The sequence below is a fragment of the Myotis davidii genome, unplaced genomic scaffold (assembly GCF_000327345.1).
Source record: "Myotis davidii unplaced genomic scaffold, ASM32734v1 scaffold143, whole genome shotgun sequence".
Lineage (NCBI taxonomy): Eukaryota > Metazoa > Chordata > Mammalia > Chiroptera > Vespertilionidae > Myotis > Myotis davidii.
In genome coordinates this window covers 8,835,614-8,853,410 of record NW_006294876.1, presented here as the reverse complement: position 1 = coordinate 8,853,410, position 17,797 = coordinate 8,835,614, and positions in this window count along the sequence as shown.

Genomic DNA, 17,797 nt, shown 5'->3' with positions numbered 1-17,797 from the left:
CGTCCTCCCGAGCTCAGGAGACAAGAGGACTCTGTTCGCCTCGCCCTGCCCAGCCCTCTTCCTCGGGCCGCGTCAAAGCCGGAGCGAAGGAACCGCGTTCTCGGCTCTTCCCCGTGCAGCTCAGACAAGTTTGGAAATTAAACAAATCGCCTCTGCACTCGAGGCCGCGGGACTCCAAAAGGGAAACAAACAAAACCAGATCGAAAAGCCTATCCGCAGCCAAGCCAAGATTTCAAAGGGGCACCTGAAACGAGCGTGTGTTTATGGCGATATGGTGTGTTCTGGGGGGTATTTTTTTGTGTGTTTTTCTCTTGCTAAAAAAATATGTATCCCTCAAGCTTGCATCATCAGTATTCAATGTGATTCACAGAAGCGCTTCAAAAGATGGTTTCTGTTAGTGTTGCAAAAGCACTTCTGATTTTTTTGGTTGCCATGGTAACTGAAGAAGTCGCCCTGCACGGTGGAGACGCCGCCGCCTGGCTGGATTCCGGAACTGTTCTTGAAGAGATCCCTTCTTGCCCCCTTAAGTTACCATGGTAACAATAACTGAGCTTACAAGGTACTTGCTTCTTGAGAGCTTGTTTGGAGGTTCTAGCAGGGGAGCGCAGCTACTCGTATACCCTTGACCGAAGACTGGTCCTCTCCTGGGGCGGGGGGAAGGTCATCCTCTTCGACCGAGCGCGCAGCTTCCGGACGCACATGGGTCGGTGAGGGAGGAGGGGGACACCCGCCTAGCCAGCCAGATCAGCCGAATCAACCCTGCCCATCAATGGGGTGACAGATGTCGCAGCCAGATCGCCCTCACATCCAGATACTTGCTTCTTTTCCTTAAATTGCTAAAAGCCCACGGCGTGTTGTTGTTCTAAATTTTATTTTTTTTCAGAGTTTGCAATGTGTAAGACAGATCTTCCCTCTCAGACAACGGACAATAAACACGGCCCCCCAGCCAGCCAGTCCTGGGCCAGCTCTGTGCCCACTCCCTGCACTAACCTCACTGCAGCCCAGGAGGGAGAAGGCAGTGCTTGATGGGAAAGGAATCCTGGCCTGCCCTCACATCTCCCTCCCATTTAGCATTCAGCTGGGAATCCTAATTAGCCTTCTGATTAGGAGATGGGGCCTGTGGGTGGGGGTCCCCGAGAGAGGCTCCTGGGGAAAAGCTACGCCCAGCTCTCTATGGACTAGTGTTTCCTGTGCCGTTGAGTTTGCCCAGTGAAGCCCTCGTGGGCTTATTTTCGGCTTGCCCGCTGCTCGGTGGTGAGCCTGGAAAAACCTTCAGAGAGGCCTCCCTCTGTGTTCGGAAGAAATGTGGATTGCATATTTAGTTCGCGGTATGTGCTTTTTTCCTAATAACTAACCTACATTTAAAATAAAGGCAGGTTTGTGTAAAATCTAACTTTCCCAGGTAGGCCTTAGAGCCCTCAGTGCTCTTGGTTTAACCATAGATTTTCCGTTCAAATGGATTAACTGGGGGCAAAGGGGGGGGGAGTATAGCTACCATTCAAATACTTTAATTAGCAAATGTTATGCCATTAAAGAGCCATCATTCTTTACACAGCCATAATTCCTGAGCAATGAATCCTATAAATCAATTTTGTACATTGGTAACAAACATATGATTGGAAAATTTGAATACCCCTAGACTTACAGTTTTAAAAGAAGAAAAGCTTTTGTCTTAGTAGGTTAAGATTTTCAGCCAAATACATAGTTCCATTTTGAGAAACTCAAAGAATTAAAATATTGTGAAATCCAACTTTATTCTTTGACTCTCATTATAATATTTCTCCAGGGAGTCAGGAGCCTTAAGTTATTGGCTGATTTTCCTTCAGTTGTTGAAAGGACAAACTCCATAAAATTACTCTCATTGTGGGCTCGATCCCCAGTAGCGATGTATAGGAGGCAGCCAATCAATGATTCTCTCTCATCATTGATGTTTCTGTCTCTCCCTCTCCCTTCCTCTCCAAAATCAATTTAAAAATTAAAAAATTACTCTTATTCTATTGTTTTCATTTCTTATTGTCCTAGAATTGAAGTTATAAATATTAAGAGAAGGAAATATTCAAATTACTTATGAAGACAATAGTCTAGAATTTGAATTAAGCAGGCCACAGCTCTTAAATTATTTTCTCTCAAGAACTTCAAAGATAGCTCAGCCATTATTTTAAGCATCCCAAGGAACATTAACCAGTTTTACAGATGGATGAGTTTCGGTCAAAAGACCCAAGTCATTTTGGCTAACCACTTGGAAAATTAAAAGGCAAAAATACATGCACGTCAGCCAAGACTTAGAGAGCATGGAGACGGGAAGAGAGACAGGGTGGGGATGGCAGGAAGAATTTATGATCACAGAGAAAAATAAAGCCAAAGGGGAAAAGCGTCCTGAGTGAGAGGAAATTCACAGATTAAGGGAAAGGGAGTGAAACAGAAAAAGTCCCGTGTAAAGAGAGTTGCACAGAAAAGAGAAAGAAGGAAAGAGAAAAGGAAGAGAAGAAGAAAGAAAAAGAAACCCAAGTTGGAGAACAGAAAGCTAAAAAGAACTCTGCTCTTAATCTTCCTTGAAGAACACAGAAATAGAGACTTTTCCAGAAAGCCTCCATCCCCCATTCAGCCGCGTCCTCTGACGCCGGGCGTGCCCGGGGACTTGAGTGGCAGACGGAAGTGCATGGCTCACTGCTCCCATGGCAGTGGAGTGGGTCCGACAGCTTCCCCGTCTTTGCCAAACCAGCTGCTCCCTAGACCTCCCTCTCTCCAAGCCTTATGCCATCAAGAAAGCTTTCTTCGTCTCTCTTTGTCAGGACCGTTTAGTTGGGATAATTTATAGACACACTTGATTATGTAATTGCATTTTTTTTGCTTTAAATGGAAAGTTTTTACTTTTAAGAAGTTGCTTAGTTGTCGAAATAAAGCATTCACCTAATTTTATGAAGTAGAGCACATTAAAGACCCTAACAAAAACAACAGTTCCCTCCTTGGATACAATCACTCTCTGTTCTCACCCCCCTATTTCCAAATACTTTGCTTAGATGGCTGGTCCCTGATTCGATTTTAGACAGAAGCTATCGATTTTCCCTTATTATAGGGGAGGACATAGCTCTCTTACTCCACTCCTTCCAACTTTTCTCCCTTTAGTTTTGCAACGTGGTCTGTGGGAAGAACCCAGGCAGAGCACCATTAGCACAACCCTGTATTTGAAGACGCCAGGCATCGGAAAGCTACCAGGAGCATCTCATTTTAGCCAGAGCAGCCAACATTCAGCGGGTTTCAGCAACAGTTGGTCAAGCGTGGCTCTTGGAAGAGGGAGGACCTGTTCTTGCAGATTAGTAGCTGTGTGTGTGGGGGGGGGGGGGGGGGGGGAAGGGTGGATTTTAGACAGAAAAAAGGAAACAGAGTTGGGGGCTGAGTGTTGAGTTGAGTGTTGAGTTAGGATGGTGAGGAAGACAAGGGCCCTCCAGAGGGGAGCTTCAGTTTCCCGGGCTGGTCAGGTCTGTTCCAGCCCTGGCATGGCTTTCTGAGACTTCCCTTCCCTTCCCTTCTGCACTGAGCCCCTGCTCGGCCCGTTCTCTGCTTTTCCTTTCATTTTATGGAGCCTCCACTTCGGTCAGGGGGTGGCACCCTCGCATCGCTTAGGGTGGGAGTGAGGCAGAAAGTAGGGGAAATGAGGTCTTTTCCGTCCTCCTTTCTAGCAGCATCGTCCAGTGGGATTGCCTGTGGCAGGCACAGCTCTGGCTCATGGGCAGGTGTCGAAGCAGCTGCCTGTGTGTGTGGGAAGCGCAGGCTCTGAGGTCAGATGGACTGGACTGGCCATCAACATCCTATGCCCTATTGTACGACATTGGACAAGTTACCACGCCCTTACTGAAGTTCAGTTTCTTCATCACAGGCACCTTTCAGGGCTGTTGTAAGGATTAAAGAAAACCTGTCTAAAGTAATTGGAACAAAATAAGGATAGCTATTCTTAGTTAAGAATGCTTTTGGCTGTAAGTAATCAAAGAAACTTTCAGCTTAAAGAAGGGCCTTTTCTTGCAGAGGAAGAAGTCTAGTCTTGGTGTATTAGTCAGTTCACTCTGCTATAACAAAATACCAGAGACCAGGAGGTGGAAACAACAGAAATTTATTCTCTCACAGTTCCGGAGGCTGGACGTCTGAGATCAGGGTGCCTGCATGGTTGGTTCTGATGAGAACTCTCTTTCTGGCTTGCTGATGGCCACCTTTTTGCCTTGTCCTCATATTGTAGAGAGACAGAAGGAGAGAAGAGAGGGGGAAGCACCCTAGCTCTCTGGTTTCTTCTTCTAAGCCAGTGGTTCTCAACCTTGGCTGCACATTAGAATCACCTGGGAATCTTTTTAAAATCCTGATTTCTGGGCCTCATCCTCCAGAAATTCTGTTTCTTTGTTATGGGGTGGGGCCCCAACAAAGAAACAGAATTTCCGGAGGATGAGGCCCAGAAATCAGGATTTTTAAAAAGATTCCCAGGTGTTTCTAATGTGCAGCCAAGGTTGAGAACCACTGGTCTAAGCTAATCTAAACCTAATTAACCCTAAAGGCCACATCTCAGATTCCATCATATTGGGGGTTAAAGTCCTCAACATATGAATTTAGGGGAACACAATTCATACATAGTAATAGGCCAGTGATTTTCAACCGGTGTGCCACAAGAATGTTTAAAACATGCAATACCTGCCAGTTTAGTCAGGGACACTGACCTCTTTTCCCTTAGTTCAGCGGTTCTCAACCTGTGGGTCGCGACTCCTTTGGGGGCCGAACGACCCTTTCACAGGGGTCGCCTAAGACCATCGGAAAACACATATATAATTACATATTGTTTTTGTGATTAATCACTATGCTTTATGTTCAATTTGTAACAATGAAAATACATCCTGCATATCAGATATTTACAGTGCGATTCATAACAGTAGCAAAATTACAGTTATGAAGTAGCAACGAAAATAATTTTATGTCTGGAGGTCACCACATCATGAGGAACTGTATTAAAGGGTCATGGCATTAGGAAGGTTGAGAACCACTGCCTTAGATTGTCAAATACAATAATGACAGTAGCCAACACAACAGTAGCCGTCCGGTGTGAATGAATCAAAATTATACCTATTTTTTGGTCAGATCAGCTAAAATATATTTTGTAATATGCCTCAGAATTGTAGTGATCAGTTTATGTGTGCCATGAGGTGAAAAAGGGCTGGAAATCCCTGTAATAGGCGATTGATAACTGTTTTAACTGCTCTGAAGACCTAGGTTATTCCTGCTTTTTACTCTATCGTCCTTCCTTTCGGTGTCATATTTCTCATGTCCTGGTCTTTAGGCGGCATTGCACAGAAGAAAGGGGAAGGGCTATGGTCGTTTTAAATATCCCATTTTATCAGGATCACAAGTTAGTTAGAAACCCCTCCCAAGGTCTCGTTGTCCAGAACGGTGCCTCCTGGCCAGCTCTAGCTGTGAGGGAGAAAGAGGAGTTGGGATTTCCAGCCTTTATAACGGGAGACAGCAAGGAAGGAAGAAGAGAGTTAGCAAATGCGTTGAGTGAGCCAGCCTACAATGTCTGCCATGTCATCACTTATTTAAAAAAGTACTTTTATTGATTTCAGAGAGGAAGGGACAGGGAAGGAAAGAGAGAAACATCAATGATGAGAGAGAATCATTGATCGGCTGCCTCCTGCACATGTGCCCTGACCGGGAATTGAACCGTGACCTCCTGGTTCATAGATCGACGCTCAACCACCGAGCCATGCCAGCTGGGCCACACCATCCCTTATTGAGAGGGTGGCCTTATGCTCATCTGTCAGGCATGCCTGGTTCACACCTGCCATCCCAGTGTTATTATTGATAGTACCTCCTCCTCCCCTTGAAAGTGTCCTGGTTTGAATGACAAATTCTCCGTTCATCTACTTGTTGAGCAGTAGCTACATATTGTAGGCTCTCAGTAAATGGCTATTAATAAGGAGGATAGAATGCAACCGTCAGGTAAATAACAAGCCGAGGGCACACCTGGTGAGTGCTTGTGTGGGACAGGCCGCAGACATGCTGGGCTCACAGGAGAGAGGAATGAGTGTGAATTGGCAAACGAGCTGGGTGAGCTGGTTTGGATGGAGATGAGCATGAGGGGGAAATGTAACGCCAGGCATGAAAGATAAATGGGTTGGGCACCGCTTGAAAGAATGAAAAAGTACAGTTTCAGTGCCAGGGACTTTTCTTGGAAAGACTAACAACAGGCAAGTTTTACTGCTGCCTTTGTTTGAGTGGGGAACATTTTGTAACATGGGTTCAGTGCTGAGATATGATGTGGCCTAAGAGCGTTCTGAGGACTCATGGCACAAAATAAAAAGCCATTGATATTGCCGAAACTGGTTTGGCTCAGTGGATAGAGCGTCGGCTTGCAGACTCAAGGGTCCCAGGTTCGATTCCGGTCAAGGGCATGTACCTTGGTTGTGGGCATATCCCTAGTGGGAGATGTGCAGGAGGCAGCCGATGGATGTTTCTCTCATCGATGTTTCTAACTGTCTATTTCTCTCCCTTCCTCTCTGTAAAAAATCAATAAAATATATTTAAAAACAAACAAACAAAAAAAGCCATTGATATTTATTAATCCAAATATATACTTTTTTCTTTTGCCATCACAAACAACTTATCACAGAAAGTTTGCATGTGAGGAGAACAATGATTTTCTAAATTATTCTCTTGTGAAACATGTAGGAGATTGTGACTTAGAGCTCTTCTACTAATGAAGTCCTCTTTGGTCAAAAGAAAATATTTACATTTTCTAAATTTTCTTTTGAGTTGATATCAAATAAAAATATTTACTTAGCTGTTTGTTTATTTATTTTTTTCCTACCTTGGTTTTTAAATCCCAACAATTGGTTTTAGAGATTCATTCATTCTGTTAGGATGTTTGGTGGGCTAGCATCGTGGAAAGACATAAAGATACTTGGTTCTAATCTTGTTCTTTCCACTAACTAGTAGGTCTCTCTCTGTTTTTTTTTTAAAATATATATATATTTTTTATTGATTTCAGAGAGGAAAGGAGAGAGAGATAGAAACATTAATGATGAAAGAGAATCACTGATTGGCTGCCTCCTGCACACTCCTAACTGGGGATCGAGCCCACAACCTGTACATGTGCCCTGACCTGGAATTGAACTGTGACCTCCTGGTTCATAGGTCGACGCTCACCAGCTGGGCACCAGTAGGCCTCTTTTACCTCCCTGCATCTGTTTTTCAAACACAACATGAGAGATTAAACAACCCTGTGGGACCCGCCCCTCTGCACTCTGAGAGTCCAGGAATGTGCTTGGGTCATCAAGGGAAACTATGAAACAGCCAATCTGCTTGCAGCCCCGGGTGGTTTGGTTTAGGGATGTGTAAGAAGCAAGAGGAAAACTCAGACCCGGCCATGAAACGCTTGAATGTCCAGCTTGTCTGTCTGTCTGGTGGTCCGGGGTACCCGGAGAGCTCTCCTCCAATACCGTATTTCAAATGAGTCCACTTTTCCCTATCAGCTTCGTTCACTCTCCAGTTTGTGCATCCATACATAGTAATTGGGAATACGAGGGTGTGGGGTGATCTTAACCTTGGTCTTTAATGACACCTTTTTGCTCCTGGTGACCTTTCCTAATTCTCCCCCTGCTGCCTCCCGAGCCTCAGCCTTTTCTGGGTGAATAGAGAGAAGAGACCATCACGGAGATGTTACAGTGGGGTCTAAAGGTTAAAGAAGACAAGGAGCAAGTGTGTTCCAGGTAGGCCAAGCTGGGGACTAACGCTACCCAGGCACGAAAGGCTATTTTATGATAGGCAAGGTAAGCGTGAGGCATAAATCGGATAATTGATTCAGGTCTCAGAACTTTCCTTCAGGGCTGGGTATTTAATCGAGTGTCTTTGAGGGGAGAGGGACTAGGATGCCTTGGAGCCCTGGGTAAACACCGACTCCCCAGCGTCCCAGAGGTGGGATTTAATTCACTGCTAATTAGTGTTGGTTTTGGCTCCCCTGGGGAAGAGTAAACTGACAAGGAAGGCAAGGAGCAGGGACAAGGTCAAAGGCAAGTGCATGGGCGTGTGTATTTGTAGAGCGGTTTGGGCGGAATGGAGAAGTGCAAAGGAGGTCTTGCAAATAGAGCAGGACTATTTCCTATTGAAATAAAGCAAATTCTGCTGCAAGCTACTGACACCCTAAAATAAAATAAGAGAAACGGAGCCTCTTTGACGCTCACTGTGCTCATGTTAATCTCACTAGCCCTCCAAGGAAAGCCGTAATTGGCTTGTTTTTATTGTCTGTGGGTTGGAGCAACTGCTGGTGTGTAAACATTCTGTCGCTCGCGATTCAAATAACCTTCTTAGGAGTGTCTATCCACATTCGAGGCGTGCTTCACCGGCACACAATGGGGCGTTTCATGAACCCACAGACATTTGGTGCAGACGTTTTCTAGCCGGGGGAGCTCCGGGGAGGGGCCCTCGCCATAAGCCTGCCCTTGTTTGTTTCAGGATTGAATACTTGAAAGAGTTTCTGTCGTTTTGTTACATTTTCGCCTTTTCTTCTTGATCATGGGACACTCATTTGTCATGGGTGGGTTTTGTGTTGTGGTTTTTGTTTTTTTTCAGCCAGAGAAGGATGTTTAAGACAGAAATATCTATTTCTGTATCTTCCAGAACCCACACAACCTTTTCACATAGCTGTCCAATTCCAGTCAGTTCACCCAGCATTTATAGACTCCTGCTGGGTACCAGGTGCCCAGAATCCTGAAATCAATAAGACCAAGGGCCCGCCGCATGGAAACAGCCGCCCTTTATCTTCACAGTGATAAAGCATTCCTGAACCCAGGCTGAAGGAGTACGGGCGGCGCGGAGGAGGAGTGTGGGCTGCGCATCACACAGAACCTCCTGGATGCACCCTTCTGAATCTTTGCACCTTCAGTCTGTGATCTCGCAGTTTATGTATTGAAATCCTCTCTCGTCTCCAGAACTCAAACTTTGCTGGGGAAAGGCCCCGTGAGGTGAGACAGGCTGCTTACCTACTTCCACGCGCCTCCCTGGGGGATGTTTTTCAGCCAGAAGTGCCCGGTCAATTAGCAAGCACCAGGGAACAGTGTGCAGTTTCCAGAACCAGCTCCCGAGCCGCGGCTCCCAGCGGGCAGCACGCAGGCAGCCTCTCCAGCACCTGTAATCACTTTTCAGTGGTTCCCAGATGGGTTCCGCTCCAGGGAAGAAAGCGGCTCTGATGAGATCTGCCTTTTTCTTAGGTCACCACGGTCCTCCGCGAGGACGCCTGTGCCCGGCAGTTCTTGGAGCAGGAAAGGCAGAGCCAGACCTGGGAGGGCCCTGCCTCATTTTCAGAAGAGCAGTTCATTTTGTCTTTCCCAGGCTGCTGGGCCTGCGAGACCCTGGACTTCATGACTCATGTTCTTTCATGGGTTTACGTCATTATTTACCAGGCTCCTTTGGGATGGAAGGCCAGTGCGGTTTCCGTGTATTTTCATGTAAAGCCTAGATTCACTGCTTGTCTCTGCATGGTTTATGAATTTCCTGCTTCCCCAGAGGTTGGTCATTAAGGTGAATACTTATTTGATTTTTTTTTTAAGCAGCTTACTCTTTGATCCTGGTACACCTAAGATATAGGTGCTGCTTCTAAGGTTCTTGCCTTGTGTGCTGCATTCCCCACTGCACTGTCAGCTCTCTGTGTGATCTGAGCAGGATGTCCAATCAATGAAGGATGAGAAGTACAAACCTATTGGTTAGGACTGAGCAGAGGGAAGACAGGATCAGTTTAACATTAACCAAGTTAGTAGGATGGAGGGTGGTCAGTGAGAAGAGGAAGGTGGAAACTATTGGTGATAGACTGAGGCAACTAAAAGAAAACCTAGGGACTCTACCCGTGCACGAATTACGTGCGCCAGGCCTCTAGTAATGAGATCAAAGGATTGCATTCAGCATATGTTTTGAAGGGAGAGCCAATAGAATTTGCTGACACGTTGAACATGAGCCATAAAAAAAAAGAGGAGTTAAGGGTTGTGGTTTCATCAGGAAGGATGCTTACCGTTTGCCAAGGTGTGAGAGGGGACACATCTGGAGAAGAAAATGAGAAGCTTGATTTCCCACCTTCAGAGTAAAGAAGAGAGGTTACTACCCAAAGTACAGGTGACTTTCCCTGCAGGGGAACGAGGAAGGAAGGAGGTAAAGATAAGGTCACCTTGTGAGTTGTCCAGTCCTAGGGGAGCAGCACAGTTCTAGGTGATGCGGAAGGCAGGCGACGGACGGAGGCCCTGACCATGCCACATGGACACAAGGAGAACTTGTGAGGAAGCTCGACTCACACAAATCAAGTAGAAAAAACACGGAGCCGAGGACTAGATCACGAGACAGATCTGAGGAGCCACCGCGTGGTAGCAGTGTGGTCAGGAGCAGGCAGGGTCTTCTAGAAGGAAGACCATCTCCACAGGATGGGAAAAAGGCAAAATGGTGGGCACAAGCAGGAGCCACTCAGGCCTGTCTGGAAGTCATTGGAAGGATTTAAAAAACTGGTCCCTGGCACATAGTAGGCACTTGATGAAGAACAGCTAATAGTGCTTATTAAATTGGGGGAATTTGATGAAGATAAAACTGTAAAGCTCTCCTGAGTGCAGCTCCTCCCCCATGTCGACCCCTAGACCTTTGGCACCCCTTTTCCTTTCCCCTTTCCTGGGTTGTCTTCTAATCCTTCTATTAGGAAACCTCAAACCTGGCTTTCTAAATTGTGAGGGGGAAGGAACTGGGCTGTCATATTTCAGCAAGTCCATGAGGGCTTGCGGGTTAATAACCTCATGCATGTGGGCACTAGAAAGGTCCAGAAGGGGGCAATGTGACACTTGAACTTCAGGAGGGTTTGTGTTTTGTTTTCTTGTGGGTTTTTTTTAATGAACATTTTGGAATCCACCCTCCATCGTTGAGTAGAGAATCTCAGAGGCCAGGCCGCAGGGTCTTTAGACATCACGGTGTCCACCGCTCTCACTTGCCAGTGGAGACACAGCCCAGAGATGGGGAGGGACTTGCTTAGGCCACACTGGCATTTGGTGTGAAAGCAAAACTCTAACCTCATTCTGACACTGAGTCCGTCCTTACTGCCCGTGCCCCCCAATTTGTGGTTTAATTTGGGAGAATCTCCCTGAAAAGCAGAGTTTCTCAAAGTCGTGTCATGTACCCATAACTTGTAAAGGAATAAAAGTTCTCACAACTCCATACTCTCCCAAACCTCTCTCTATGAATATACAAATAAGCACAGACATATATATGCGTGGGTCTTAACACCCAATATTGGGGTAGTAATATTGCTGGAAAAGCATGAGCCTCCCTGTTCATTTGCACCTTACATTAACTTAAAAAATATGAATAATCTATATCAAAGTAGGGGGTCTGGTGGAGACTTTGAGATGGCGGGGAGCTGAAGTCTACCTAAGCCGCCTCTTGGCTCAGTCCTGGCACGCGTGGTCCACCGAATCATCTCTCTCTTGCCGGTGGTTTAAAATGCTGTCTCTGTTACATATTAAATGTGCATATCTACGAAGATATATTTTTTAAAAAATCTCTATCCTGTTCGTTCAGACTGCCATTGTGTGCTGACACTCGCTCCCTTTTCTGTAGCGAATAACTTCTCTCCTGTCGCCCGCCACCAGCACCCCTTGCTTTCCTCCACCGCTGGGCAAGTATTTAAGAACCCTCAGATGTGCTGCCTCTCCCGCGTGAAGGCATCACTTAGGAGGCACGGGAGGCTCTTCACAAAGGTTTCAAGTTCTACTTGAACTTCTTGTGATAGTCCAAGTGAGAGCCTTTGTTCTGCAACTGCTTTTCCTCCTCCGTGACTGGCCTCCAGCCTCCTGCTGAGAGACGTTCCTGAGTTCTGCTCACATGGAAAGAAAGTATTTTCTAACATCCTTGAGGCCATCACCCGGACGCTGTTTGTAGTGAGCCCGGGACATTGGCGCTGAAGAAAGTTACAAGGCAGCAAGAGAGCAGTTTCTGCTTTGACTGCAGTCACTTTCAGTCTACAAGTAAAGCACGCGCCGCCAATAGGCAAGCGTTCCCTATTTGCTAGAGGAGTGATTTCTGAGGAAGGACACATTTTGTTTTCCGCTCAGGGCCACCTGCTTGTGATTCAATCCGCAATTCCCTTCTGTGCAGCCGAGTACGTTACAGCTTTTTATAACTCTGAGGTCCGAGTTGTAAGAAAAATGCCAATAACAGAAAGGTGTCCTGTGAGAATGAATTCGATGGTTAACCAAACTTGGAGAACACTGAGACAAACAAACAAACAAACAGTTTACTTGCGTGTGCTTTAAACACCGCAAGACTGTTTGGTGCTGATGCAAAACCCTAGGAGTGGGATAATATGCACCTTTCCAGCATATATTTTACGATGGCCCTATGGCCGCCCTCCCCTTGTATTCTGATGATGTACCTAGAAAATGAAGAACAGTCTGCAAATTGGCAGCCTGAAGGCCAAATCTGGCCCGATGGTTCAGTTCATGGGACCATACAATGTTTCAAAAACATTTATTCCACCATCTACAAATTGGAAGAGCTCACCCAAACTATCTTGATTTCCAGTTGCTTTTATTTTTTTTATTTTTTATTTTTTTAAAATATATTTTATTGATTTTCTACAGAGAAGAAGGGAGAGGGATAGAGAGTTAGAAACATCGATGAGAGAGAAACATCCATCAGCTGCCTCCAGCACGCCCCCCAGTGGGGATGTGCCCGCAACCAAGGTACATGCCCTTGACCGGAATCGAACCTGGGACCCTTCAGTCCGCAGGCCGGCGCTCTATCCACTGAGCCAAACCAGTTCGGTTCCAGTTGCTTTTAAAGACTTGAAAGGCCAGCAAAAGTAAGCCAGCATTGCAGCATGGCCACCCTGGCTGCAATTGGGCGTGGGCCTCTTCATCATTAGGGGCGTGGACGCTGTACTAAGCCCCTGCACGGCCCACCTCGGTGCTTGAGTCAGTGACCTCGACCATCAAGGGAGCCTCAAGTGTGGGAGAATTCCTGTGGGAAGAGCTGATGTCAGCCCATCGGGCGGGGTGGACTGGCTATGGGTGGTCAATGGAACGAAGGCGACCGGCCGAGTGGCCAGGAAAGCAGCCCGTGAGATCAGGAGGAACAAGAGGCAGGACCCAGGAGCAGCGCTGCTGCTCATCACAAGGCACAACCGGTTCACCCTGATTTTCCATTTGCTCCCAAATTTCCCAGCTGCGCCCTCCTCCACCCGTGGGGATCTTGACATGTGCGGTGAGAAACAAAGAGCCAAGGCCAAAAGCTGAGGCGTTGCAAAAGATTGTTAAATGGTAAAACTCGATTTTCAAATGAAGCGTGTTTGCTAGTCATTCCCCTGAGGCGCACCGATGGGAGAAGGGTTTGGCTGTCATTGCCTTCTTTCGCCACGGTGCCCGGGTGCCCACCCCTTGCCCAGAAGTTTTGTCATTTAAACTCGGACAAAGACAACAAAGGCGAGATGGTTTTCTTTGATATTATTTTCACAGCGGGTTGCAAGTCAAGAAAATAAATTACCACGCAAGCTCTGTGTTCTTTAATCTTGTTTAATGCGTTGCTGTGCTGCAACAGTAAGTTAGTAATGAAGGACATTCCGCCTTCACCAGAGGTCTGATCTACAATGGCGGGGCCCCATAGTTTTGGCTATTTGGGTTCCTACGCTCTCATTAATGTCCATAAACATTAGTCAAAATCATTGAAAGGGCAAAAGGCGAAATGACAACAAACCCCAGTTGCATCAAAGAAAGGGAGATTTTATCTGTGATTCGGTATGTGGTCATTTCCATTGCTTGCTTACTGTTCAACATGATGTAATTAGAAAGTAATAAAAATATAAACTATTTATAGCAATCCCACAGCCCATAATCAGGATCTGTTCACCCACATCTAAGAAACATATTCAGAAGGAAAAACACGTTTTGCAAAGTGAAAATGAGTATTTACACACGCAACCATGACTTATCTTTTCCGTGAAGGTTTTCTCCATCTACTCTTCTTCTTCCACTGGAGTTTGTGAGAACCCATAGTTTTCTGACATTTCTGAGGTTTGTTGGCAGGTCAAGTACAACGGAAACCATGTGTCTTACTTTACTGGGTGGGCAAGAGTGTCACCAGAAAGTCTAATAATTAGGTGCTGGACTTTCAGAATCGACCAGCTGGTTGTCTTGTCTTTTTTCACTATTGTTTATCTCTTCTAGATTTTTTTTTTTACTACAATTCTTCAATTTCAATTTCCAAGAGAGCTCTTTCTTGCTCTCTCTCATTTTATTCTGGTTTTATGGATGCAATATCTTATCTTTGCCTCCTGTTTCCTGCATTGGTGTTTCCTTCAAGTGCCTTTTGGTTGTTACTATTTTGGTTGGATACATACCTTTCTTTAATTTTGGAGGCTTTGCTCAGGTATATGGTGCCTCTGGACGGGACATTCATTCGGAATGCAATCTGATTGGAAGCTCCCTGCATGCAGAGAAAATACATTCTAGAAGCGAAATTGCTGGCAAAGGATATGGACACTTGTACTTCAGTGGCAGTTACAGCCCATGGCCCTCCAGGCAGCTGTAGGAATTCTGACTCTAAGTAACAATGAGTTTCCCCAAACCCTCTGTGACCAGTGCATTATCACATTTTTTGTAGTTTCCAACTTTATTTGTAGAAAAATCTAATTTCAGTGTCTAATTTATGGATTTGCTACCTGATTTGTGTGTTTGTTTGTTTTTTGCAATTGAGATTGAGCATCTTTTCATATAGTATAGAGTCATCTGTACTTTCTGTGAAATGTCTGCTCACATTCTTTATAATTTTTAAGATATTGGTGTTTTTGCTTATCGATTTGTGAAAATTCTTTGTCTAGGAAATTAGCCCTTTGTCTATCACACATGCTGGAAAGCGTTCCTACCAGTTTACCATTGATCTTGTTTCATTAGTGCTTTCTTTTGGCAAACAGAAAGTTACCATTTTATATAGTCAAATTTAATGATCTCTTTTATGACCTCCGAGGTCATGAAAAAATCGGGTTTTTTCCTAGTATTTTATGGTTTCGTTTATTTTGCTTTTATTTAGGTGATCTAGTTGGCATTTATCTTGGCAGGAGGTAGAGGTTCAGTTTTCCTCCAGTTGACTGGCAACCTGTCTCAACTTACAAATCTTCCTCAATACAAACCCACAGCAATGTTTTAAAATTGTAAAATCCTCCTTCTGATCTGCCAGATTAACTGTCTCCTGGTCATCAAGGCAAGACGGATTGTTTCAAAGCCATTGTGCAGGAAATGTAATTTGCGGGTGTATGTAATCCGACCACCCTTGGCAGCCGAGTCTGACCCCTCCGTGTGCAATTGGAATCTGAAGTTAAGCAGCAAATCCAAAACCTGATTCTCAATCGCAGGCCTGAATGGAGTTGAAGATACAGAGCCCAAATCAGGAGGGGGAGGGGAGGGGAGCCGAGGAAAGTCCTGGGCAAGCACTGCACAGGGGGCCAGAGACCAGGTTCCAGGAGGCGTGAGACCGGGGTGCCTGGGGACACCTGAGCCTTTGGAAGAAGCAAGGTTGGGGGGCACTTGGCTTTTCTGTCTCTTGCATTCAGTCCTGTAGCAATTCTTAGTGTGGAGGTGGGATTCCAACTTGGCTTTCACCTGCGCAGAAGTGGGGCGGGGAATCCTGATGGAGTAGAAGGTGGCCCCGGCCGGGGGTGGGGGATGGATGGGGGGGAGATGGGGACTGAAATCAGCCTTCTGAAAGAATTCAAGCCAATGTTGGGAGCGAGTCATTAGTTGATACATAAAGGTACTTGCCTCTACTAAATCCTGCCTAATGTAACGGTCAGTGAATTCTAAGTTAATGCATCCCTTCATCATGAACGTTTATTGACTAAGTGCCTGGCACGGTGCCGAGCTCTGGGAGACAGGAGTGTGAGGGGCAGGTGCCTTAGGCAGTCCTGTACTCACCCGTAACAATGTGATGTCATCAACAGAAGTGGAGATTCACGTTTCCAAGGCAATGCCCAAATCCAAAAATCAAGTTCCACACCCAGTTAGCAGCACTTTCTGTTTGCAGGCCCCGTGCTCCGATCGGAGGGAGACGGGGGCAGCAGGGCCTACAGTTCCCACCTTTATGGAGACGAGACATTGTGGGAAATGCACCAAGTGCCCTGGGGGCTCAGGGAGGAAGTGAATCTTTCCTCCCCGAGGGCGGAGGGCGCAGGAAAGCAGGTCAGGAGGGCGTACTAGCGGGCAGTGCTTCCTCTCACGGAGGATGCCACGGATTCCCACCCTCTGCTCCTGCACCTTCAAAATGAGCCGCTGGGCTGGCAGGCGGACACCTGACCAAAAATACCCCGGAAATAAGACGAGGAGGACATTTAGCCTTTGGCATAGAATGACAACAGGAAGAACGAGTAGGAGCAAAAAATATAGAAAATGTTGTAGGAGAACCTACAACTGAGACCACATTGGAAGCATAACATTTTTATTTGAATCAGTGTAAGAGCTTTTGAAAACGGATGTTAACAGAAAATCTTTAGCATCATGACTATCCTATTATAACTTTAAAAATCTGGTTTTAAAGCAACTCAAAGCTCCCGGCTGGCGTGGCTCAGTGGTTGAGTGTCAACCTGTCAACCAGGAGATCAGAGTTCGGTTCCCGGTCAGGGCACATGCCCGGGTTGTGGGCTCCATCCCCAGTGTGGAGCGTGCAGGAGGCAACCTATCAATGACTCCCTCTCATCACTGATGTTTCTATCTCTCTCTCCCTCTCCCTTCTTCTCTAAAATCAATTTTTAAAATATTTTTAAAAATAAAATAAAATAAAGCAACCCAAAGCAACATGCATATTTTCCTAAGCATCACAAAATAGAAAACCTGTTTTGCTAGAAGTGTTTGCAGGCTGTGAGGGCTTTTCTAAAAGGAGGCCTGAGGAGCGGGTGCACATACCTTTTCCTCTTGCTAAGTCACATGTAATCGGGCATTTACCGCAGGCCTGCCTCCGAGCTGAAATTCGCATAGTGCTCTCAGGTCAGCGCTTACAGAGCAGACCCCCTACTCCTCACCCACCCTGTGCAGTTCATTCCCCTGCTAATACGTTTTCTTCCTCTCTGTTCTTAGGGCGAACAGCACCTGCCAAATTTTTGAGACAGCTCGCGGCTTAGGGGAAGGCTCATCTAAATAAAGGCCGGCTAAAGTGACATAGCGGGACTTAATCCTCCACTGCCCGCCCGCCCCGGCTGGAAGGCTGTTGGCAGCTTTCTTCTTTCTGGGGCTCCAGATGCAAGAGCCTCGTGAAATGAGGGAGGTCAGAGCTGAGCGCCAGCAGCCGGGGCCCCGGGGGCCTCCCCAGTGATAGACCCTCTGACCCTCAAAGGAAATAGCAAACCGGACCGTGGTCCCAGGACCAGCGCCTAGCACAGAGCATCAGGCTGCACTGCGGCCAGGAAGTTCCCGCAGCCGGACAGGGGGTGACAGCGGTGCAAAGACGTGCGCCCTCCGGCACAGTGAGAGCTGGGGGTCCAGCGCAGGAAGGTGAGGGCCTCCGGGGAAGCTCTGCGGGCTCCGCTGCCTCCTGCAGGCCGGCTCTGATGGGCTGGGGCCCGGGCGGTCCCTAACGCCCCTCGCCCACCCAAGGGGTCTCTTCTGCCTCCCAACCTGCCGCTGGCCGTGCCTCCTGGCTGAGATGGAGACGGGAGCTGCGGTGCCATGACGATGACAGCAGTGTGCGTGGATGGAGGCGGCCTGGTGAGCCCGCACTGCGCCCGGTGGGATCGGCGGGACAGCGTGGAGAGTGGCTGCCC